Source organism: Cynoglossus semilaevis, chromosome 4 (assembly GCF_000523025.1).
Source record: "Cynoglossus semilaevis isolate Cse_v1.0 chromosome 4, Cse_v1.0, whole genome shotgun sequence".
NCBI classification, from domain to species: Eukaryota; Metazoa; Chordata; class Actinopteri; order Pleuronectiformes; family Cynoglossidae; genus Cynoglossus; species Cynoglossus semilaevis.
In genome coordinates, this window is record NC_024310.1 from 6,008,836 (window position 1) to 6,015,748 (window position 6,913).

General features: G+C 41.8%; 1 long non-coding RNA gene across 1 annotated transcript in view; it reads right to left on the reverse strand.

Annotated features, from left to right (window-relative positions):
* Positions 1-1,895: 1,895 nt before the first annotated feature.
* Positions 1,896-6,913, reverse strand: part of LOC112486983 (uncharacterized) — a 19,297-nt gene continuing 14,279 nt past the window's right edge. The window contains exons 2-3 of the long non-coding RNA XR_003049627.1: positions 4,528-4,597; positions 1,896-2,400 (exon numbers count right to left, since the gene is read on the reverse strand). This is a non-coding gene — a long non-coding RNA (uncharacterized LOC112486983). The remainder of the gene's footprint in view (positions 2,401-4,527; positions 4,598-6,913) is intronic.

The following is a 6,913-nucleotide window of genomic DNA, read 5'->3' on the forward strand; positions in this document are numbered from 1 at the left end:
TCCTCTGACTGTGATTGAGTCATTAGGTGGACTGAGTCTGTTGAATTATGTACTGCCTGGCTCAGGATGAATTGATTCATCCGACTAAATGATTTGATGAAGGGTCGGTCCACAAATCTCCCAGGACTAATGTGAAGCTAACGGCTAATGACAACAGGATCAAGCTAAACACTGAGACGGCGAGAGTCTTCACTTCAAGGTCGCAGCACTGAGTGGGTGAGCAGGGAGACTGGGGGGGGGGGGGAGTTTGAAACTCATAAATGTTATAAAGCGATAGATGACTTTAATTGTTAGGTCAAATAACGGCGACAAAAATAAACGGCGTAATTTGTGTGTTTACTCAGAGGTTATTTATGAATCAATCAAACCATCAGGCTTAAACAATTAATTAGTAAAGTTTAGAAACTTTCAGGTAAAAGTTAGTCTGAATAATGAAACAATGTATCACAGTTGTTTGTTTACAGTGTTTACGACTTCAACTAAGTCAACTTTTATAACCATGTGGTTTTCTTTGTGTTCTCACTGTATATAAACAAACTCTTCTCTCAACCTCAGCTAAGCTATACCTAGCATGACCTGCTAACATGATTCCTGAACACAAAGGCTTTTTTAAAAAAAATCATGGTCTGGTTCCATGAATGAATGAATCACCACGACACCATGCTGTTTATAAACAGTGGTCTAACTTCCATGATGATTATTGATTAATCACACCACATGAACGGGCTGCAGTGTGTGACCGACAGCTAATAGTGTATTTGAAGCTGACGTCTGTGAACGTTGTCAGTCAAAATGCTAATTTTCATCTTCAAAAAAAAAAAAAAAAAAAACCCAAACTGAACGGCACAGAGGCTGACATCATTGTTAAAAGACGATGTCTGTTCATCGCAGAGCTCTCTCAGCCAGGAGAGGGAATGTAAAGTGTCCAGATAATTGGAATTAAAAAAGGAATTTTTTTAAAGGTATCCAGGGCTTAAATTTATGCCTAAAATTTTCTCCTTACTACAAAAAAAAGTATCCCTGGAAGCAAAGAGAAAAAATGTCCTACATGTCATTTCCGACTTTTAATATGCCAGTCATTTTATGACATTAGTCATAAAAAAAGTCCCTTTTTTGTTTCACCAAAATCTTCAATCCTCACCCGCCGCCTGCTGCTCATTTCCACCAACACTAATTTGAACAAAAAGGAAAATGGGAAAATGAAAATGAAAGACATAAAGGAGAAAATGCGACCAACTCTTAAATGCTGAGATTTCGTGCATGAAGACGCGTGAAGTCTTCCATCAGTTCACGGTGCAGCTCTGCAGGGCGGCTCCACTCCCACGGAGCAGAAACTTTCATGTTTTTGAGATCAACAGGCCGTATTTATAAAGAGTCTGACTGTAGAGTCTGGGGCGCAGCGGGCGAAACAACAGCCACCTAATGACTGAATAATTGACTGACCGAATGAAGCGGCCTCTAGATCAATACACTCCACTCTTCCCTTTTAGGATTTCCTTTTCTTTTCTTTTGTATTTTATTCTATTTTCTTTTCCATGTAAAAAGAAATATATTTCATGAATTTGTGTTTAAGTCCTGTGAGGATTAAGAAATAAAATTATCTGACTTTAGGCATAACTTTTTCTTATTTGTTGTCTGACAGCTGTTGTGCGATTGGTCAGCATTTAAAGTGGGCGTGGTCAGGCCTGGTCATAAGGAGCGGTCGAACATCGTCAAAATCTTCCTCCTCCTCTTCCTTGGATTTAAGTCACTCAAAAACATCAAATCTCTGTTATTCTCACCTCGGTGTCGCAGTATTGTTGTTTCTGTCAAATACCCACAATGCTTGGCGTGTGTGACGTCTGCCGGAGTGGGATCCCGTTCCCGTTCCAGGTGGACGTCCCAAGAATTAGTGGGATCCCGTTCCAGGTGGACGTCCCAAGAATCTCCTGACGTATGGAATGTCATGGAGAGGAAGGACTTTGTTTTAGTTCTTGTGACTGTTTCAGTTTCACCTCCTCATCGGTCAGTCCTGTCCACCGTCTGTCTGGACACGGGACGGTTTCCATCTTCCTTCGTTCCTTTGTAAATGTTATAGACCAGTTTTATTTCTTCTTATTTCTGCAGCCGATCTCTTAAAATCCCCGTCACATTCCTGCGTACGTCTCCAGACGCCGACCTCTCCTCTTCTTCCCTTTTTCATTTCCCACTGCAAACATCAAAAGGCATTTCTTTTGTCTTCAATGGTGATATTTCATCAAGCCGTGACCAACCAATCCATCAGGTGAATATTAGCCTTTGCCAAACACTTTGGCTGATTTCACGGCGGATGTTATGGCCTCTGATTGAGGAGAGCGTTATTGAATACGCTCTAAAAGCAGGTGAGATGGTCCTGACTCTGGGAGGGGGCGGTGACATTTGCTTACATGTATGATATTGGCCAGAAAAGAAGAAGAAAAGAAAGGTAACAGAGAAAAAAAAGAAAAAAAAAGAAAAGTTAGGTCGGTGAAGGAAAGCATGAGAGATTCACATATATTGGTATCTGCTTTTCACTGGCTCTAATATCACATCCAACCAAGGTTCAGTGTTTATTCACTTCATGGTTCCACCGCAGAGAAACTGCATTCCATCAGCCTCGTCTTCGGCGCTCCTCTTCCTTCCTCCCTGTAAATATGAGCCGGCCTGCATCACAGATCCCATCTCTGGAGACAGCGGCGGAGTCAGCGAGCCAGAAAGACACGGTTGGGTTTCACAGAAGAGGTTAACAGGTGAACGTGGAGGAGGTGAGCGACGCGATGGGAAAAATAGATGAGCGCCGGTGTTCCTGCGCGCCGCCTCTCTGAGTGAGCGACCCTCAGTCAAGCCTCATGAGCACATTCATGTGTCTAGCTAAACAGATGAGTAGCAGCCACTGATGCAGAGCATCCATCTCACTTCTCAGGTACAGTACGTAAGAGAGCGCGAGGTTTCGCAGTTTACAAGAACGGAGGCGGAAACGTCTAAACATTTCTGCTGATCTCCCTCACCTGGCACACCGTGAGTTAGGGCCGTGATTTAAATTGACAATGACTTTACGTGTCTAATGTATAGGTGAGCGTTAAAGGTCCTAGAGTGTGTGCATTTTTTAGTGGTCCAGAAAATTAAAGCCATATTTCTCTCGCGTGCGGCGGAAAACTCCGGTCCCGGCTTGTTGCTGGCCCTGCTTTGCCTGTGCCGTTCCTTTGGCTGGTAATAAGATCTGTGACACAGAGTCGGCCTTCACACATTAATGATCGTTTGCCACAGTTCAATTCTCCATTAATCCAATGTGGGGAAAAACAAGCAAAGAAGCACGGACGTTAAAGATGGAAGAGACTGATTTTGTTTACTTACGTTTAGAATCACACAGAAAAAGCTGAACGACTTTAATGGAAATGACCATTTAAACCATTTAAAGTCATTGGTTTATAACCTCTGCAGGCCACGGGTGTCAAACTCATTTTGGTTATACAACCTAATTAGATGTTACCGGACCAGGACAATCATAACATAATTACCTATAAACAACAAAAACAAAAGTTCATAATATCCCTACACTTTTGTACAAAAAAAAGTACATTAGATGAATCTTCATATTTAGTGAAGTATAATTTTACAAAACATATTGGTGTAGGTGGACCCAAAATAACTGTCAAACTTTTCCCTGTGTTACTATAGGTCGTATAGACACAAATCATGACTCATTTTACACTAATATTTACCTTGTTTTATGTTTAAAAAAAATCAGATCAATTTTAGACTTCAATAAGCAGCCATTGTAGAAAGTTTACAGTGAATTAACTGTGATTTATTTTTCATCTCATTTTGAAACTAATGCTGGGATTATTATTTTTATTTTTTTTAAGTTTTGTTCGCTTTTATCAGTGCTTGTTCTCTCAGTTTGTACTTTGTCAGTTTCCGGAGTTTGAAATGCTTCAATGTCACTAAGGACAAGAATAAGGATTTCAGACAAAGTATTTTCGGAATAATAATAAACAATGTTTGAAAATAATATATATATATATATATATGAGTTTCTGTAAAACAATTCAGTCAATTTTTATGGATAATTAAAGAATAAAACCTCACATGTTTTTTTGAAACGCCATCATAAACATGAAGCACTGGGATCAACTTCTCTTCACTGTGCATTCGTTATGAATGTTTAAAGAGCAACGCAAACTGAGGAACGTCTGAAATCACCTCTCAGGGAATCGCAGCACAGATTACATTGGCCTATTCTCTTTTTTGATTTTTCAGTATGTCTGTGTTTGGTTTGGCAATAAAACAAAAAGGAAAAAGCCCCCCAGACATATGTTTTATACAAGCCTAGTACTGAATGTGTACAAAGTACAAATTATATGAGGTACAACATTTTTATTACTTTGGCCCCATTTTCATCTGTTTTTTCTAACAGGTATTTTTCTCAACTTCTGTCAAGGGCAAATATACGAGTACACAGAAAGTATGCACATCAGTGGGAATCGTCGACTTAGTTTTGTATAAAGTAGTAGCTTAAATATAAACTACCTCTGATAAATACTGGTGATATTCTGCTGCTGGTGACGGATGCACATGAAACACCACGGCTGAAACAGTTCTGGAAAGAAAAGAGTTCACAAAGAGTTCACTCTGTGTTAAAGATAAAACAGACAAGACCTTCTTTGGTTTTATTGATCAATACTTCTATAAACCCCCTCCAGCATGATGTGGATGAAGAAGTCTAGAGGAGGAAAAACCTCATCTCTACGTCTCTGGTTCTGTTAACATGCTAGCAGCTAACTCTTCAGTGTCAGGGGACCGTGTTCAGTCAAAGACCAGGTCAGGTGGAGGTTGGGATCTCCACTTGGATATTTCCACAGCTGCAAAAAAAAAAAAAAACCACATGGAAGTGCGAAGATTTCCATGGCTAGGCTAGTTGCCCCATATGTATGCTAGCACAGCTAACGTGAAGAGGAAGTCATTCATGTTAGCGTTGACTGATGTCACAGCTTTCCCAAACTTTTTTCTGGGGACCCATATTTTAAAAGACACAAACTTTTGCGACCGGAGTCGATAGACATTATTTACAAACTCCTGGGAAACATGAAGAGAGACGACCTAAAAAAAAATCTCTTGCGACCCACCTGAGGGTCGCGACCCAGTCTTTGGGGAACATGTGCTTGGCTATCTAGACTTGAACGTATCATGACCTGGTTCAACTTCAAAGGTAGGCTGAAGAATTCTCCCGGTGACCCGACGATTCTGATTCCAATTTTCTTCAGGCATGAAAAGATGACTAACCAGTCAATTGGTTAGTCAACCATCCGGTTAGTTTGTCAGCAGGGGGAGCACTGCCTCCCTCAGACACTGATTTATTGGACAATTTCACAGCAGTGTCCACAGTAATGGGACAGGATAAATGGCTGACCTCTTAGTGACGGAGCTGACTCCTGGGGAAGATCAGAGCCGGATCCCTCAGTGTTGGTGTGTATGTGTGTGTCAGTGTGTGTCTCAGTGTGTGTGTCAGTGTGTGTGTTTTATTTCTCCTTTTCGTCTCCTGGTGTGTTTTATTGGTTTATTTTATTTCAGTACCTCCCATTAGTCCCTGCACCTCCACCTCCTGCAACAAACCACAGGAACATTCACAACGTCTGCCGCTTCCTCCGTGCTACACCGCTACTACACCACTGCTACACCGCTGCTACACCTCTGCTACACCACTGCTAACCCGCTGCTACACCACTACTACACCTCTGCTACACCTCTGCTACACCTCTACTACACCTCTGCTACACCTCTACATCACTGTAATGTGCTGGTGACTTGTTTCTAGAGCAGTCACTCTGTATGTATCTCTAGTCTCTCCTTCTTGATCTTTTCGTCTCTGTGCTTCTGCCCACAGCTCCAGTTATCTTCACTGGTTTTTTATTCTGTCCCTGTCACATGAAGCTAAAGTCAGAAACTGGATGACTGTATCATTACAAAATGACAAAAAGGTTTTGAATAATCTATTATGCGAAAAATCGATGACACAATGTCTGGGTTTCTCCAAATGATGTGTGCCTTAAAAATAGTTTCGGGGATAAACGGCTGCATTTCAAAGTGAAAGTCACTAGATGGCAGCATTGCAGCTCATTTAATCAATCTTATACGAATACAGTGGTTTGTACGGATAAATAAATAAATATTACCAGGCCTATATCGGTATCGGTTGATATCGGAATCGGAAATTAAGTGTTTGGACGATATCGGCAAAAAGTTATCCCTGGTTTTGAACATTGACTGTGATTTGACTCATTCTCTCAATGGCAGCACGATTTTCTGTGACATCAACAACGTCAGTCCTCGAGCATTTAGTTCATGAAATCGTCTAAATGACGATACAGAGAAATACTGTACACACTGGGTATTCAACACACGTTGGTCATCTGCTGGTCCTGGTTCTGGGCTGTGCTGGAGCCGACACTTGAATGTGAACGCAGAGCTCAGACAGACACACATTCACACAGCGACAGTTGGACTTGGTCACACTGTAGCTCTGGGAGCTGATAACTGCCTATCTGCTGTACCCCAGAGAGCAGGGAGGATAAACACAGTGGTGGATGAACACCCCCTCCTCCCCTCCCTCCCGTCCCTCCCCCCTCTCTCTCGTGGAGAAACATCACTTTTCCCTATAGTCGAACCAATTCATGCATAAATCCAACCTCTACAAAACCAGAATTCTCAGGTTTGATACCAGAGCCACAAAAATGATCTGCTGCTGCACCAGGACCTGGACCAGGACCAGGACCACTTTAGTATCCATGTGGAGTCCTGGTCCTGACAAGGTCAGCGTTTGGATGAAAAAAAGGATTACACACACACACACCCAGCCTCGCTCCCTCCTCTCATCATTTTCACCTCTCAGCTTTTAACCCCATTTATTTCATCTCCA